At 46.0% G+C, this 18757-nt stretch overlaps 1 long non-coding RNA gene across 1 annotated transcript; it reads right to left on the bottom strand.

Moving 5' to 3' along the window:
• Nucleotides 1-911: 911 nt before the first annotated feature.
• On the bottom strand, nucleotides 912-16956 carry LOC107315437 (uncharacterized). The gene is made up of 3 exons (XR_001555909.3): nucleotides 16892-16956; nucleotides 3286-3400; nucleotides 912-1291 (listed from the first exon to the last, which is right to left on the bottom strand). It is a non-coding gene; the product is annotated as an uncharacterized LOC107315437 (long non-coding RNA).
• Nucleotides 16957-18757: the final 1801 nt, after the last annotated feature.

Genomic DNA, 18757 nt, shown 5'->3' with positions numbered 1-18757 from the left:
TAGCAATGCATTATTTCTTTTCTTCTCATTCCTCCCTTTTACACCTCCTCACCCGTGGCTGTAACAGATGCAGAGAGTTTGTCTGACACAGCACCACATGGCGTTAATTTATTGCAACACTCATTTCTAGAAAGACTTTGCTGATGTCCCTCACTGCTTCAATCAAGTTCAGTCCGATAAATCAGCACTGTGGATTAAAATCCTGTCCCTGGACACAAGGGCCCACCACAAGGAACTCTTCATAGAATCATGGAATCATAGAATGGGCTGGGTTGAAAAGGACCACAATGCTCATCCAGTTCCAACCCCCTGTTGTGTGCAAGAAATGGATGGAGGAAGAAAATGTTCTGTCACCCGTGGAGGGAAAAAAGGCACTTTGTCCTTTTTCCAGGCAGCATCCTCTGACTTTTGCCTTTGTTTCACAGATTCAGTGCTGAGACAGGGGAAGCCCTGCCCAACTGAGTAGGCCTCACACTCAAACTGCCTATTGGTGGGAAGACTGGGGTTGGTACAGCTTCAAGTAGCCTCCATAGCAAATGATGGGCAACGCAAATGGCCTCAGAGTGTCAAAGATGGCCTGGCAGCACAGCAACCTGCAATTGCAGATGGTTTTTTGCAACTGCAAGAAGGAAAATTTATTGTCTTATTGAACCGAACTGTAAATATCAAGAGAGATTAGCGAGGAGATTAATAGCCATCTAGGTGAGAAATTGTAAGAAAAATGATTTGATGTTCAAGCAGCAGAAAAAAAAAAGCAAAAAACAACCAAAAACCAAAACCTGTTCTTTTTTCTAACCTCTTTTCACCACGTTTCATCTCAATCCATAATTTTAATTTAGAAAGTTTGATTATTTTTAACCTGGGTGAGAGAGAGGCACGCTGTGATTTCTCATCAGGAACCATCCAGGAACCCAGAACAAACACAGTTTTAATGTGGACTAAGGAAACCCCTCAGTTGCAGACGTCTGGTAAGTTAAATGAGCAGAAATATCACCTACAGTGGTTTGTATTTCTCCTCCAGGACACTGGAACAGCGAAGACATCATGAGAGATGGCAGCGGGAGCTGAAGCAAACACAAGCGGTCCCAGCCACACCAAGTGCTGCAATAGGCACGCCACTGAATCACTGTTGAGTGACTGCTCTGCATTTATCCATTTCCAAACAGGCCTTAGAAGTCCGGTGTAATTTGCTCTACAGCAATATCCAAGCAGTACATTTGACTCCAGAAGAGAACTCCCCTGTGACTCGAGAGCGCAGCACTGCAGGCAGCCCAAAGCAATTATCGGCTTCCTGAAATAGAAGCCAGAAAGCACCGTGCCAGCTGAGATAGCAGAAACTCTGAACTGAGTCCTACCAGACCCAAATGATTCCTGTAGCAGGTTGCAAATGCTTTGAAGCCAAATGGCGGATTCCCTCTGGCTTATAAAAATTCACTGATATGTACCCCTTGTTAATTTGTTGGCAAAATATTGCAAACTTGACAAATACCACGGGGCAAAAGTCAAATATTGCACGCCATGTGATTTTTTCAAGATATTAAATTTTCAACAGCCTTTCCCATAACCATAGAGATTAAAAAGATGGTGAATATTTTGCTGTAATTGGTCTTATTCCTATCTGTCCTGCATTCATGAATAATATTAATTCACACAATATTTAAGCCATATGGTGGGGAGAGAATTTAGAAGTTACAAGAAGAAAATTAGCTGTTGAGATGCTTTGTGTGTCCAGGAAATTTCCTTCTTAGGATGAACAATTGATCATTTGTTGTCTTCGAACAAGAATAGCTGCTAATGCCAATGCCAAGGGACAGCGCTGTGCATGGCAAAGTGCACTTGTGCAGCCATCTCAGAATGGCTGAAAGCACTGGAGAAGGCCCTGGAGATGCCCTATCCAACCCCTGGTTCCAGCAGAGCCACATAGGGCCGAGCACTCAGTGCCTGGTCCAGGCCTTGGAAAGACCCAACCAGGGTTATCATAGAATCATCATAGAATCATCATAGAATCACAGAATGGCCTGGGTTGGAAGGGACCTCAAGGATCATGAAGCTCCAACCCCCCACCACAGGCAGGGCCACCAACCTCCACATTGATACCAGCCCAGGCTGCCCAGGGCCCCATCCAACCTGGCCTTGAACACCTCCAGGGATGGACGGGGCATCCACAGCCTCTCTGACTATGTGCTCCAACAAACTGCTCAGGGGAAGAAACACCCCTTTGGTCTACATGAACATCAACACAAGTCTCAGCTGGGTTTGCTTGCTCCATACAACTACTTAAGGGCAATTACCTTTTGCTGTTGTCATCTGTGTAACATTAACTGCACTCAAAAGGGTATTTTAGAAAACAGGCTCAACCAAGTTTAGAGAACTCAATTCGCTTTGTGTTCCTTCAAGGTGAATTAAATGAGACTAATGTGGTTTAAAAGTTCTTAAGCCACACAATTAAAGCCATTACAGCTCGGTAGTTCTGCAATATTGACTTTACAACTGAAGTACAATTGGTTTTCTGGGGACTAATGGAAGTTCCTGCATTTCTAAGGGGAGACATTTAGCAAAGACAGATGTTTTTTAGATGTCCTCTCTCATTTGTAAATACTCTATGGCACTTATTCCATGGGTGTAAGGCAGCTTTCACCACAGCACAGCTGGTTTTCCTGGTCCTTGTCCAGCAGTGCATCTCATGAACCCAGTTGTGTCTTTGCTGAGCTTTCTCACCGTCTGCTGCTTAAAAGCTCCAGGAGGTTTAATAATAGATAACAACTCGTGTAGCATCAGCACGATTAAACACTCAGGCAAAGATTGCCCAAGTTAAAATGGCCAGCTGTCCAAATCCAGAGGAGACGATTCTACTCTGACTCCCCATATTCCTATACTGTCAGAGCCCCATTTGTCACTTTCTCATCTCAAGCAGGGGGTGTAGCCCTACAGTGCAATGCAGCAGGGTGCAAGGATAATGGCAATAAATAACAATAATGCATTGCTCCTGATGGGAGATGTGCACTGCTGCTGGAACGCAGTGTGTCCAACTCAGCTGATGTTGGAGCTTCAGGATTAAGATAATTAGTGACCTCATTACCCAGCTCCTGAGTGCTGCATTGTCTCCTTTTAATCCTATACCTCAGTACAAACCAGAGGATCTTTTGGTAACATGAAATATCTGCACATTCTGGATACGTAACAGAAGTTCTATCATGCTAAATGGAATTGCTACCACACAGGCCATTATAGCGGAGCTGCTGTTTGTTTTGTTTTTAAGGGAAAGGTAATTTCCAGCCTACTCACATCACTTCCATGTCAGGGCAGCACTGATGACCAGCTGTAATGAGACAGGTTTTCCCCATGCCATATAATTGTGGTCCTGGTGGCTGCAGGGAGGTCTCTGGCACAACTCATGGCTCTTGATGGAGGAGGCATTGCACAGAACAATAGAAAGCCAAAAACACAACACTAAATCACAGGAAATGAGCACGGTCACAAAGCAAATGTCAGACTGTATTTGCTCAGTGCTTTGTTAATATAAATAAATCTTTCAAGGCAATGTGAGCTAATCAGATTGTACTCCTAACAGGTGACTGCAAAGCAGCTCAATATGTGTGACCCAGACTTTTGCATAAAAGACACAAGGAAAACCTGCTGTTTTGCATGCTGTCAGGACGAACAAAGGCAGTGCTCAGAAGCTGAGGCTGGATTTTGCTTTGCATTTTTAGATTCATTAGAAGGACTGACTGAAAACCTTTGCTATGGTGAACCCACAGCCACCTGCACAGGCCCAGACTAGAATCATCATCACCATGAGACAGACCCAGAACTCCAGCAGCTGAAGATGGAAACACTGATGCCCCAGGACTGCTAGGTCAATGCAACTGCAATTTCTTACCAGGCACAAAGGAGCTCTTTGTGAACCAACTAGACCAGGCACACCCATTGCATCTCACTGTGCATCTGCCCATTTAATGCTGGGACCGCAAGGTGACTGCTTTCATATTGTAGAACCATAGAATCACAGAATGGCCTGGGTTGAAAAAGACCACAGTGCTCATCCAGCCCCAACCCCCTGCTGTGTGCAGGGTCACCAACCAGCAGCCCAGGCTGCCCAGAGCCACATCCAGCCTGGCCTTGAATGCCTGCAGGGATGGGGCATCCACAGCCTCCTTGGGCAACCTGTTCCAGTGCGTCACCACCCTCTGCATGCCTTTGTAAGTGTTCTCCCTTTCCTTCACATGCTACAGAGTTCTTTTCAACCTAAACATGAGGATTAGACTTCAAAATGGACCATGCTTATACTGCTATAATAAGAGATTTGGAGTGATTTTCCTACATCTCCTGTAAAGTATGGAGACCCAGCAAAGCTTTTCCATTTCAGGCTTTGCAGCCAGATAACACAAGGGTGCTTGTCCCATAGCACTCCATGGGAGGCTGAAGAGATGTGTGCTCAGTACTTGGAGATGAGAGCTTTTAGATATTGGAGTTTTCCATCAGTTTAATATCTCAACAGGCTTTATCAAGTATTCAACTGCAAGTTGCATATTGAGAAAAAGGGAAATTACCATACCAAACTTAAGCATGCAATGCCACACTACCAGCTTGAAACATTACTGATTACTTAATTTTTTGCTCAGTAAAACTACATCTAGCAGCACAACAGTAAGTCAGATGATTCAAATTAGATGTTAAAAAATGCTGTTCTCTTAGGCAATTGAAGGCACTGGAGTGTAAAACAAGATGGTATTTGTTTGAACCGGGGAAGAGGGAATTCTGTGCTTTTCCATTACGGTGCGTCTCTTCATATGGAGCTCTGCCTGCCCCAGCCACGCACACACTTTGTCTTCCCAGTGCTCTGCTGCTGACAACTCACAATAACTCTACCAGATCCATTTCTTTGATTTTCATGCATGAACTAACAGAGCTCTACAGCGTTTATTTCTCACCTGCCTGTTAGGCTACATTGCATACAACCACAATTATAAATCGGGATTGAGATAGGTCCCCTTTACACAGACATTAACATTCATCCTTCCCATTACGTGGGGACACACTTGGGCTCTGCTATACCAGAGCCCGTGCGGCCAATTGACGATATTCCTTAGCACTCTGACAAATTAAATGACCTTGATGCTTCCTCCTATTGACCATGAATGCCATAAATCTTCTATCACACTCTTGAAAATAAAAGACCAATACCACGATGCCTTTCTTTCATATTCCGTACATCACCTGTGGTAAGAGGATTGAAAATTGAGTTATGGATCGGAGTTATTTGAAGAAAGGCCCTTTGAAGCTATTTGTGAACATAGAGGCAGGTTTTTTTATGTGAACTTTTCCTAACTCTTGCTGGTCAAGTGCAGCAAGGTTTCCTCCCAAACATCAATCATTTCCCATTTTTCTCTATGCTATCACTCATGCAAAAAACTTCAGGCCCTCAGGTCTCCAGAGGCCCAACATTACTAAGTTCAGTGCATAGCAGAAAAATGGGAAAGCTCAATTCACTCACTCGAAAATGCTGCAGCCCCATTCCATCCTGTCTGCAAGGATCCCAGTGCAGCCACGTCCTTGCAGCTGAGAGCCTGACAGACAGGAGGGTTTGGGGTAACAAGTGTATGAAGTGACTGAATAGGAAAGAAACCTCACTCCCACATCACACCCAAGCAACCCTGCAAGCCTTTGCTGCCTTCATATAATGCCTGGGCACCGTTTTTCCAACACAGACCAAAGCCAATCATGAGTTCAGTGTGTAATTATTCCTTTCACTAAGTCTGTGGTTCGTACTCTTTGAGGGATGTGCTTAATGAACAACTTCTGGGGCTTCTGTAGCTACATCGGGACATTTGTTAATGCTCAACAACTACAAAAGTAGTCAATTAATTAAGAGTTAAGAAACCCTCATCCATGTTGACCATAACCAATAAGCTGTATGTAAATTCAAGATCAGTGGAGAAAATATTAAAGCACTGTATCATCTGCTTTTTTCTCAATCCAAGAGAGTCAAGAGGGAAGGAAAGTGCTACTTGTGGTGAGGACCAGAGATTTCAAAAGGGCATCACAACATCAGTGCTCCACACACGGACCCAAAGCAGCCACTGGCACCCAGGAAACCACATCACCTTCCCCTATTTGGAATGCCCTCCTGTTCTGCAGGTCTCCATCCTGACCTCCTTCACCCCAGCTGATGCCTCTCAGCCCTGCTGCCCCTATAGCAGCTGGGCTCCATGCTTCTTGATGTCCCATTTGCACTGCAAAGCTCCAGCCTGGGGCATACCCCTCTCCTGGGGCTGGGATCATCCTGCACACCAAAGCAGCTCTCAGATCTTGCTTCACAGCCTACTTTGGCTTGCACTTTTTTCTTTGTTTTTTTTTTTTCCTGTTTCTAAGGGACACACATTGAGCAATGCATGAGGAACTGGTTTACAGTTCAACCCTTTTCCTAATGCAAAACGACAAGACTGATGGATACTTATGAACTCCCTGGTGAAAGATGACACTCGACGTTGCCAGAAGCTAAGCTGAAATAAATGCACAACCACCATGCACACTGCAGTAATTTCTAGGACCTCTGGATAAATGTGCAGGTCAAGTGGCTGCTAGATGTGAATCCTTATTCTGTGCTGGTTCTTTCCTCTCTACAAACAACAGTTCTCTCTTCCATCCTCCACGACCACTGCACTCTGCCTGTGTATAAGTATTTCAGTGTGGAAGCCACTCTGGTGTAGCCTATGCTGTGTGGTGAGGCAGCTGAGCAGCAGACAGACCCAGGGAAGCACTTTAGTAGAGGATAGCATCTCTCAATGGGTTTGAAAAGATCACATTGACTTGATGAAATAAGGGAAGCAAATTAACTGCTGGGATATGGAGGACTACGCAATGGGCTTATCCCAGATTCAACTGGAGCTGATCAAGGGGCTGTACTGAAGCTCCTCCAGGCCAGCTTTATGGCAATGGCCCTGCGGGATGCTCTGCGAACTTGGCCCTGACACTGCCTGCATGAGGTGGAAGGCATCAAAGCTTTATGGAAACTGTCTGCTTCAGGAATGTGTGAATCAAATGGTCATTCAGGTTGGAAAAGACCTCTGAGGTCCCCAAGCCCTACCCCACCCCACCCCACCATGCCCACTGCCTGCATCTTAGAATCATAGAATGACTTGGGTTGGAAGGGACCAACAGGCAGGGCCACCAACCTCCACATTGATACCAGCCCAGGCTGCCCAGGGCCCCATCCAACCTGACCTTGAACACCTCCAGGGATGGACGGGGCATCCACAGCCTCTCTGGGCAAACACAAACCACAGCCTATGATACAACATGGCTTCGGATGAATCTCCACCCTCTGCGGCCAGTTGTAGCTTTCTTACACAACGCGACCTCCCCTTAACGCTGCAGGAATGCATGCACATGTGCTGTGATAAAGGAGGGGAGCTTTATCTCTAAATGCAGACAACTAAAAGCACTCTGATAAGACGAAAGAATTTGTTTACTTCTAATGGATTTCTGCCACAGGAAAGAGAAATAAATGTCCTGTCAATTTAATATATATATATACCTCCGTTATCTATGGCATTAATCTAAGGAGGAGAAAGCTGTCTAATAAGAAGCTATAGCGTTTATTTAAACTTCACAACATACTCAATGACAAAGAAGTACATGCATATGCACGCACTGTATAGCAAGTTTAAGGGTTTTTTAATCACTCCCAATCTTCTATTATCCTGAAACATTATTTGACACTTGTTATCTCTTTGGATAAAAACAAAAATAGAGCCTCACTGTAAATACAGTGGCTGGGTCCAAACCAACAGGGTACAGACTTCAGGGAGCTTTAACCTTGGTAAAGGGGATTCTGGAGCTCCTCTCCAAGCAGTGCCCAATAGGATGAGCAGTTCTTATCTGAGAACTCCAAAAAGCATTCAAATCAGCACCAAGACACCTTTAAAGATACCATTTTGCCCATTATCTGAAATACAGGTTACCTGCAGAAGGACTTTGACAGGTGCTAATCTGCTACATGAAGACCTATAAGAATATTTAATATGAATATCTATCATCTATGAAGTTACTTGGGAAAGAAACAGCTGCATAGGCACAGGGGTGGAACTGTGATTAAAAGCTGGGAAAGAACAGCTGGTAATGGGTAAGAGAACAGGAGGAGAGAGGGATTGGCTGCTGGTGCTGGGAAGTCCATGGAGAGGCCTGAAATGCACGTTCCATGCAGCAGAGCGAATGGCCTTTCATACAGGTCAGAGAGATCTGTAAGTCAAGGTAGGCAAGGGACCAAAATTCTGCAGAACTTTTATCACTGGCCATGGCCTACAGCCTAAATAAAGGTTACAGCTTCCCATTACACCAACCCCTGTGCTGGGTGCACGCTGTGCATTAATGGCACATGCAGTGCATCTGTTAGAATGGCCACTGAGCACCTGCAATGATTTCCATGGGAATCGATAAAATAAAGGAGCCCTCAGTAGAACGGACTGGTGATCTCAATCAGGGAGAGAAACTTCCAGAGCAAGCTATAAGGGAGAAAAAAAACCATGTTAAAGGCCAAAAGGATCAGTAGGAGATGAGCTTGGCTATGAGGCTGAGAACGAGAACGAGCACTCAGCCAAGAACGACTGCAGCATGATGGATTGAACTCAAACACATCTGGATCTCAGAAACGAGCAGGGCTGGACAACTGGTTATAAGAATTGGATAAAGGGCACTGTGTTAAGCTCTGATGGAGTGAGCTCATATCTCACAGTGGAACCAGCAGAGATGGACTATTTATTAGGGCAGCAGGGGACAGACCAGAAAATTGCAAAGCCGTGGTAACAGCTTCTATCCCAAACGAGGATGGAAGAACATCAGTGAGATGGGGAGAGGGAGGAGATAAACCTCAGCCTGGGCTGAGGAGTGGGGGGGATTGAGCACAGAACTCTCACTGTGTGTGCTCTTTTGCTGGCTGCAAGCTTATAAAGGGATGAGGCGAATGTGATGCACATTCTGCCTCTCTGCCCATCTGTCATTGCCTGCTTTTGAATAATTTGGCCAAAACATAAAGGGGCAATAGGAAAATCAAAGGTACAAAGTCCATGCGTTTGGTGAAAAGAACTGACTGAAGAAGAGAGAGCTCAAAAGCAATGCCCAGATGGAGGGAAGGCAGATAAAGCTCTCATTACATCAGCAGATGCCAGAAGGCCATTTAGCAGGACACAGGCCAGCTCCTCAGCACCGGGGGCTCTGTGAGGCAGCTGGGGGTGCCCAGAGCCCCTGAGGTGATGTGGAGGCACCTGGGGCTGCAGCAAGGAGCATGCAGTGGGCAGGCACTGTGCTCTGCAGGACCTGTCACCAAGACTGAAACCTTTAATGCATAGGGGGTGTGTATCAGGAAGCATTTGATTTTTACATGTCACTGTTTAGCTGTATGTTGGAAAGGATGCACAACACCAGCAGCTCTGGAATGTTCTCTTGCTTCAAATACTATGGCTTCAAGTTGCACCAGAGGATGTCCATAATAACTCACATGAACTTCAGAAGACTGTCAAATATCAGACCTGTGGTTCTGGACAGCTCTTGGCTGCAGTGGTTCCCATGGGTGGCACATGGTCCTGCTTCATCTCCCAAAGCCCTTCCCTGACATTTCCAAGCTCCCACACCTCCCTATGACACTGTTCAACGGCAACCGTCGCATAAAGGGATGCTGCTTAACATTCAGCTTTAGTAATGGAGTCTTGCTGAGAAAACCTCAGGGTGCCAGTAAGATTTAAATTTGGGAAAGCCGTCAGTGTCAGCCCATCAAAGTGTTTACAACAAAAACAGCCTGCCTCAAATGGCAAATGAATTGTTTTACCTCCTTTGTCAGGGGCTCGCTGGATATAATTTAACATGGCAAAGCACAGCCCTGGACTTGGAGAATAATAAAAGCAGATGGAGCACTTTCTCATTTATGTGACCTTTTTGTTCCTTGACTTGAATCAGGCTGTAAATTAGCAGCGCTAAGTAACTAGTGCTCCCCATACACACCTGCTTGCTTTCCTAAGCATAGGCAACCTTTCCTGCTCGGCTGTTTGGTTTAATGGCATCTCTCTGACATCAGACAGATGTGACTTGATGCTCATGGTGCTATGTAAACTGCGCTAACAGAACCTCAAGGCAACCTTGAACAACAGAAAGCAACCTTGAACATCAAGCAGACAAATAAAAACGAGGCATTGGCAGCTAGAATTGCAAAGGATGCCTTCAAAAAACAAGCAGAGTTACCCTGGGCAAGCCCCTTCCTTGTCTGACTCCCCATTGACAAGAGTTGATGCAGGAAGAGAATGGATATGAGAAGAGTCGGTGGCATGGAAGTCAGTGTGATGATGAGCAGCACAGAGGATGGAGATCTGCCATTTGTCCCAACCTCCGGACACCCAGACCTCTGCGATGCCTTCAGGACCAAAGGGGTTGACACTTGTTTGAGACAGTGGACAACATTTTGACAATCCTAGAACACTATTAATATAATATCTTTCTCATAGCGTCACTCAGGATGAAAAATCCCCTTAAAGTCAAAACATTTGGGCACTTCCAGAGTGCATTGGGATGTTTCACTGGTCTTAAGAGAACTCTCAAAACTGTTTTCGTTTACAGGTAATGCATTTTCTAACATAATGCTCTTCCAAACTTCCTTCCAAAGAGCTGTAGCTTTTAGTGTTATCCATTTACATAGTCAACACAAAAGCTCTACAGTACTTTTATACTTCCATCCAACTGTGCGGCTCACATTTGAAGTTTTTAAATGGATGCACTTAGGAAACTAAACTTTTTATATCTCCTTACTCATTAGCAGTGGAAGACTGATCTTTTGTCTTGGTGCAGTCTGGGTCCTTTGTGTGTGATCTGCATGAGCTGTAGGCTGGCTGGCCATGGCACCAGCTACCTCATCCAATTCCCACAATCCAATTACCACATTACGTTCCTCTTCTCCTTGCCACGGACCTCGCGTTCTTCATACAGATGAAAGACACCCCTTAAGGCTTAGCAGAAATTAGATCACATATTAATATATTGCCTAGGTCTGCCTAGATCCCTCTGCCCTATTATTGGCTTTGTACCTTTATACTAAGGCTTCTGATGAGGGCAGAAGTAAAGCACAATGGTGGTAAGAGTGTGAATGAAATCTGAGTTATTGCCCCATTCCACCTAATGTACAGAGTACAGCCTGAGTGCTATGGATAATGAACATTCAGCACTGAGAGAAAAGGGTTTTGAAGCAGACTGAAAGGAAGAGCACTGGGCCACCCGGCTCCAGCAGCAAGATGCCCAGATTAATACATGAATTCCAGAGTGAACACAGCCTTATGCCCATAAGAAACCAACCTGCTGTTGCAAACCAGAAACCACAGCAGCAGGAGCCCTCTTCCAGATATGCATTAAAGAAGCACAATGAAGGACTACTCATTATAGGATATAGATGACAGCCCTCCTCCCCCTCTGCTCCATATCTAAAGCCACTTTGTGATGAACCACCTAGAGGAGTTTTCTTGGGTGTACCCACAAAATAGCGTAGGGTTTTTAGAGTTAGGGTACTGGTTAGGCTGCGGTTGGACTTGATGATCTTCAAGGTCTTTTCCAACCTGGGTAATTCTATGATTCTATGAAAATGACAGGAAGGAAGAACCATAAGAAGGGAACCATAAGACCCTCCATAAGCGACAAGAACTCTACAGATGGTATCTCCTTTATACCACACCACCCCGTCCCTGTCTTGTGCCAAAAGCAGTGAGGCTGAAGCTGTTCAAGTACAAATTGACTATGAGCACCCCCTTGAGGGCTTCAAGCCAGGAGCTGGGCACTGCTCAGTACCTGGCACTGCACAGGTGATGTTTCTTACCACAGCATCATGGTGTGAGGAAAGAGAAGGGAGCTCTGTTTTATTCTGTTTTTATTTCATGATGATTCGGCCACTGGAGAAAAGCTTGTGATGCCACACAACTTCCTTGGGGTGCTGGTAAAGACTTAAAAAGTTTATTGCAATGAGTTTTGGAAAGATACCATCAGTCGCAGAATTCATTGTGGGGCCATAAAACTAAGAACTGCCTGATGAACATTGTTGATTAAAACATAATGTGATTACAGCTTCTTTATAGCACTGGAACAGCTCTGTGGAACAGTGGGAAGCCATCATCGAGCACCTGCTGATCCGGAACAAGGTGAAAGTGATGCTGGCCCCGATCCTATGCCTAAAGGAACCCATTGGGGTGCTGCTGATGATCCTGTGGGTCTGGGACAAGGCTTCCACTACCTCACAGCACTGGCATTTAATCACATCCATTTCACACTGTTCTTTGTCACTGGTGCTGTGTGTTTACAGCTCTGATACTAACAGCGTGAACAACGTTCATTAATAAGAAAGCAAATGAGTTGCTGGTACTGGAGGGATTTCAATGAATTTTAAATTTTCAAAAACAATATCTCTCAGTCATACAAATTACAGAAGAAAATGAATTTGCCCGGATTCTGGGTACCCATTTATTTGGTTTCTTCTAATAACATGAACACCGATGACTTATTATTCTAGAGTTTAGCTACACCACCTTTCACATCTCAGGGATCATCAAGCTCCAACCCCCCTCCACAGACAGGGTTGCCAACCACTAGGTCAAGTACCAGATCAGATTGCCCAGGGCCCATCCAACCTGGCCTTGAACACCTCCAGGGACAGGGCACCCATCACCTCTCTGTGCAAGGAATGGTCTCCATGAGCCAGCAGGGTCAAATCTCAACCAAGAGAGCTCTTCTCAGCACAGGAGGCCCTCAACCACACATGGGGGGTCATTGCTGCCTGTCTTATTCCTTAGTCCCCTCTTTCTTTTTACTGAGTTCTGCTATAAGTGGAAGCAAAGAATTGCAACCGTGCTTTGTGGCAGACCTACGCCAGCCATCACACAACCTTATTTGGGCTCTGTTGAAATCCATAAAATAAGAAAATAAGTAAAATTTGCCTTTTTCTAGATGCACTGTGGTGGTTTTATGCACAATGGGCGCATTCCTAAGGATTTTGTTTTATACTCAGGGTTTGATCTGGACCTGAAAACCTTTTCTGCAAAGGAAAAATACAGAAGAAAAAGAAAATGGAACAAAACCAAAAGGATAATGAACAAACCAAATTCATTAGAAATCTCCATTCTAGAGACAGAGATGTCCCATTTCCTTGGAGAGCTGGGTCAAAACCAACAGCAAACGAAGTAATCGTGGGCAGGGAGCCTTAGCCTCTGCTTCATGCTCTGTTTTCTGCTAACAAAGACTATGTGCAAGAAAATCCCTAAATGTCACTGGTGTTTTCTAAAGTGTGGTTGTAGAACACAGCTCTGCAGCAACAACAGCACGCAGCTGAACTGCATCATTTTCTTTTAACTGGAAATTAAATAAGAATTCCTTGCACGTGCCAACAGCTCTTGAGCCAACAGCTCCCTGGGGGTAAGGCTGGCCCCAGTGCTGTGCCATAGCCCTGGGACAGAGACATGGGAAGCTTAGGACGGAAAGTCCATAGACAGCACGAGGTGCTGCATGCCCTGCAGCATTCTTAGTTAGATATAAGCCCTTTTCAAACCAGCCTCCAGCAACCAAGATCCCAGCCTCCAAATACCCCTCTAGAAAAGAGCAAGTAAATGTAACTGATGGAACAGTTTTTCTGCCCAGGTGTGTGTGTGTGCAGTGCAGAACTTAAAGGTGAGCGCTGTCTCTGCACAGGGTCTCATTCCCCACTGCAGCCAACAGGAGACAGTGCTTTGGGCTGGTTTAGTGCAGTTTTAGACAACAATCTCTGAGCTCACACCTTGCACACCAGCAGGGAGCAGAGGAACTGCATTGGAATTGCTTCTCAATACTCAGAAGCCTTTGCAAACCCAGCTGGAATCCAAGAGCAGCCAATAGGAAATGTGTGATACTTCTGAACACTGGGCATGGGCTACCCTGAGCACCAGCCAAATGCTTTCATAAGAAAAATTCATTTCAAAATCACAGTTTTGCTCCACATTTGCACACAGATGTGTTTGATCCATGAAAAGCTGACTGCTAATTAAGGGCCTGAGAATACAAAGAATATGATGTAAGGAATTACAGTCGCATTTCCAGGATCACGGGTTTCAAAGTGAGAAATGAAGGAAGAAAAATAGAAAGACAAATAAGCTATGAGAAAAATATCCATTTTTTTTCTCTATGGTAAGTCCCCCCCAGGCACACCACTGGCCTGTGATGCTCATTGCCTTCCAGCTGCCTGCTAGCTACAACCATCCCAAAAAAGGGGAAAAAAACTCTCTGAGAGGGTTTTGAGAGAACAAAATAAGCATTCTAATAAATGGTTAATTTCAGATCTTCAAGTTCATCTGGTCCAGCTCCCCTGCAATGGACATCCACAGCTCCATTATCTCCTCCCTGTAGCACCACGCAGGACCAGCACAGGGCAGATCCAGGCTGCCCTCACTGCCTGTTTGTCTGTCCATGACTACATAGCCTCCAGTATTGGTGACTTCCAGGTCTCACAACACAAGATGCTAAAACAACACTTTCCCCCCACATCTTCCTTTTGTATATTCTGGCTCATCACTCCCAAGTCCTGTCTGCAAGAGCCATGGCAAGCAGTGCACTCCTTCCATAGTGGAAGCATTCTGGATGTAGCTGAGGCTCCTGCCAATGCTGGAGGCGTGAAAGCAGCTGCCCTGCACCCCGAAGCTGTCAGCCAGCTGTGCAACAGGTCTGTGTGAGAGCCTTGGGCAGCCTGAGCTGATTAGGGGCTTTAAATTGCCTTCCACACCAACCACGCTGTGATTCTGTGATCAGAGGGCAGCCAACCTCTGGCTTTCCTACCATGTCTCTCCCAGCCCAGCAGCTCCAGCTCTGCTGGATGAGTTGGACAGGACTATGGATGCCCATGGGCAGCTCCCAGGATACACAGCCCAGCAGAGGAAGTTTTTAAGATGTTACTGATTCCCATTTGGGTACCAATGACACGCAAAATGATTGGGACACATGTAATGTGATGTAGGGCTCCACAGCAGTGATTCCCATGTCTGTTCCATTCTCAGGACACTCTGACAGCAGGAACATGCTGATGAACCCAAACCATGTGCATTCAGCACGGGTTGCCTGCCTTGTCCCTAGGAACCTTGCCCACCTTCAGGCAACCCAATGGTGTCCCAGCAGCTCTGCCTTCTTCCTGCTGTTCCCAGCCCAGCAAAGGGAAACCAACAGGGGAACAGCACAAGAGCAATCCCTGCTTGCCCAAAGCCCCTGACCCTTCCCAGATACCTTCTGCCCTGAAGCACTGCCCATAGGATGGAGCTGCTGCAGCACAGGGCTCAGAGCCAGGCTGCAGGATGCGAGCCGTGTTATTCTTGGATCAGTAAAACAATTATTAATACTTGAAAACAAGCTGTAATCTATTCACATAGAATTTCTAGTTTCAGTGTCAGTGAGCTAATTTAAATTTTAAAGAAAAGTTTGCAGCTCCCTAATTAAATTTGCTGAAAGCATTTCTCTTATCAGAAGTGTAACGACCGCCATAACTCAGCTCTGGCAGTTGCCTGTGTGTAACAACCTCCCTTATGCTAAGCCAGGAGTTATGGCTCCGTAACAGCAGCATCCAATGCATACCTCAGGGCTTTGCAGACCCACAGCAGACCCAACACGCTCCTTCACACACCTATGGACAGCCCTTCTACTTCTTCCTTGTGGAAGTTTTATGGCACTGCAGTAACACTGACAGCCACTAAGTGAAGTCTCCATTTACTCATAACCTCACCAAATGCTCAGTTTTTTCCCAATCTTGGAGTGATGCTGGGTTATAGCATTCAAGGCCTGGTGCACCATAGGTCTATAGTACTATAGTACACACAACCAAGTTGGCAGATCCTTTTTTATGTAGAAATACAATTGTCTACTTGCTTTAAACAAAATGGCAGCTTGGGTTGTCAGTGGTGCTCTGTAACATGGACTTTTGGATGGGAACTGCAGGCGTGCAGCCCAAGCAGGGTTAGGGATCACTAGGGCCAGCCCTGCCATAGTCACAGCAGAGGCTCTGACTCTGCACAACCATCCCTATAAGGGGAACATTCCAAAGCAGAAGCCTGTTGCTGACAGCATACCCACAAGCAGAGCCACCAGCACCACCAGGAGGGTTCTCACCTTGACCATTGCTTGGGATCTCAGCCAGGTTGAATGTGATCAGAGTGCACACTGCAACACATTGCTCTCTCCCCTATCCTTCCTTTATCCCATTGCATCTGAGCAGCAGATATACACATCCATGGCTTTGTATAGCAACTCATGGGGAATAACAGGCTGTGTGACTGCAACAGCACAGCTGAAACATAAGTTCTGAACCTTCACAAAGAATCACAGAGTTGGATAGAAGCCCAAAGCCACCCCAACCCCACCCCTGGGTGCCCCCCAGCTCAGGCTGCCCAGGACCCCATCCGTGGCCTTGAGCATCACCAGGGATGGGGCACCCACAGCTCTGTTTGCAGTGGCAGGGCAAACACAATACCAACCCTGAATACAAACTGTGCCTACTGAGGTTTCCACAGCCACACATAATTAAACAGTCCAGATCTATCAGGGCTTTTCCAACTCATAGCAAACCTGGAGCCCTGAAGTACGAGGCGCTGCCTTCTGCTTATGGCAATCAGTTCCAGCTTTGTTTTATCTATCTCAGCTCCACCTCCAGCCTACTGGTTGCAACTTCCAAACATGGAGCCTCCAGCTTCTCTCCCTCAACTTTGGCCATCCATTTCAATGTCCACAACTTTTAATTTCTGCAAATTCATTTCAGGTATTACACAGAACAGGATGCGCCATTTAGACTGAGCAGTGTCATTTCTCATGCAGGTTTCTATTAAACACTATTAAAAAGTTGCCTCTACCTTGACACACTCACCAAACTTTCCTCCCAAACGTTTCCCTGCTTGCAGCCATGTCAGCACTTTCCCTCCTCCATTCACAACACACCGTTGCCAGGTGACTCAGGATTTCCACCCATCATCTTCTATGACCCAAACAATGACAGAGCAGTTCACCATTTCTCAGCTCTATGCCAACTTTGTGCTTTTCCTGCTTGTTTCCATCAGCCAAAGGGGCAACAAGGAGCTGCAGCCCCTTCCTGCCAAATACGTTTCCCATGTATTCCTCCAGCTGTGCCCATGGCATGGGGTTGGTTCCCTCCTTACTCTCTGTCCCAAGAGATCTTCCCCATTGCAATGCCACACAGCGCTGACCCCCGCCACTCCAACAGCTGTATTTTCTCTTTATTTTAGCACCACAGCCCTCCTGACGTTGCCATCCAGGGCTTATTCCACATCCTTGCACTACTTCACATTGTCACCTCCACAAATCCCACTAATGCAGTACAATAAAGGGGACGCCGTTCAGAGAAATTCTGATGCAGTTCACTGAAGTAACCTTGTTACATTAAAATCATGAGATATGTGCACAGATGGCACGGTTAATTGCATTTTACAATAGGCCTCTCCTCTGCAGGCACATCGCTAGAAATGTGCATGGCTGATTATGAGCAAAACAAATATTTTTCTTGAGTTCCAATTCAAAATACAGTTGGCTTATTAAATGTTTTGTAAATTCATTGATGCAGCAAGAACCCGACATAGCGCAGCGTGCTACAAGGGTTGTATTTCCTAACAAGATTATACATTGTATTGTAACTCTGGAGAGCTGTAAATCTGCAAACAAAACACGGGCATACACTCAGGGAAGATGTAGAAGCGGCTGAGCATCACTGAAGGCAGTGGGACCTGCTTACCCTCTCACATACAGAGCCGTGGCTGCAGGCTGCTTCAATGCCGTGCTGCAGCGCTGCATTACAGGTGGTGATAGAACTGCTCTGCCACACTTTGCCCAGCCCTTTGTTAGCTCTGCCTCTGTGCAAATGCTTCCCTTTCTGATGGAAGCCTTCCATACGCACAGTGGGGAAGGTGATGTTAAGTTGCCCTGCCTCCTTGAAACCCTGTAGGAATGAATCAGACAGACCTGGAAAGGCAGAGATGTGCAGGTGGATGCTGAGCCATGGGGATCCACCTACAGAGAAATGCACTGGGATTCTCACCAAGCACTTCAGGTAAGCCATGCAGAAAACACCAAGTGAACCATGTGGGGCACAGCCTAAGATTTGCCTTCCCAAGCAGACTCGACATGGAAGAACCCTTGCTGCATGCCTGGGCACCTCACTACCAAAGGTTGCCCAAAGATGTGGTGGATCCCCAACCTTGGAGACATTTAAGGCCAGGCTGGAAGGATCTCTGAGCACCTGGAAGAGCTGTGGGTGTTGCAGGGGAATGGGACCAGATGGCCTTTAAGGGTTCCTTCCAACTTTAAAGATTCTATGAGGAAAATCCCACTGCCTGGCAAAACACCAGGTCTGCAGCCAACATTGACTGCTTTGCTCCATTTCTCATAGCTCAGAAACATATCCTTTCTGAGCAACTACCCTCAGCTGTCACAGTGCACAGGTCACATCTGACCCTCTGTGATTTTCAATGCAGTGACAGGATCCCAGCAGCCATCCCTGACACCCTTTGTGGGGGTGATGTCCAGTGATGCCCTCTGGAAATGAGGAGACACAAATCAGACCAAGACAGAATTTCTCAGCTGTGCTGATTGCAGAAACATGCCTTCCCTATCAGACCCATCCATACGCTCTGAAGCACTTGATCATAAGGATGACTGAGAAATGGAAATCTGAGAAAAAAAATCGAGGAAGCCGGTACAAAACAAAAACGCTATTCATAAT

Source organism: Coturnix japonica, chromosome 5 (assembly GCF_054131305.1).
Source record: "Coturnix japonica strain WE chromosome 5, WE-NBRP24, whole genome shotgun sequence".
Taxonomy (NCBI): Eukaryota; Metazoa; Chordata; class Aves; order Galliformes; family Phasianidae; genus Coturnix; species Coturnix japonica.
Note: the sequence above shows the minus strand (reverse complement) of the source record. Positions and strands in the feature narration are given on the sequence as shown.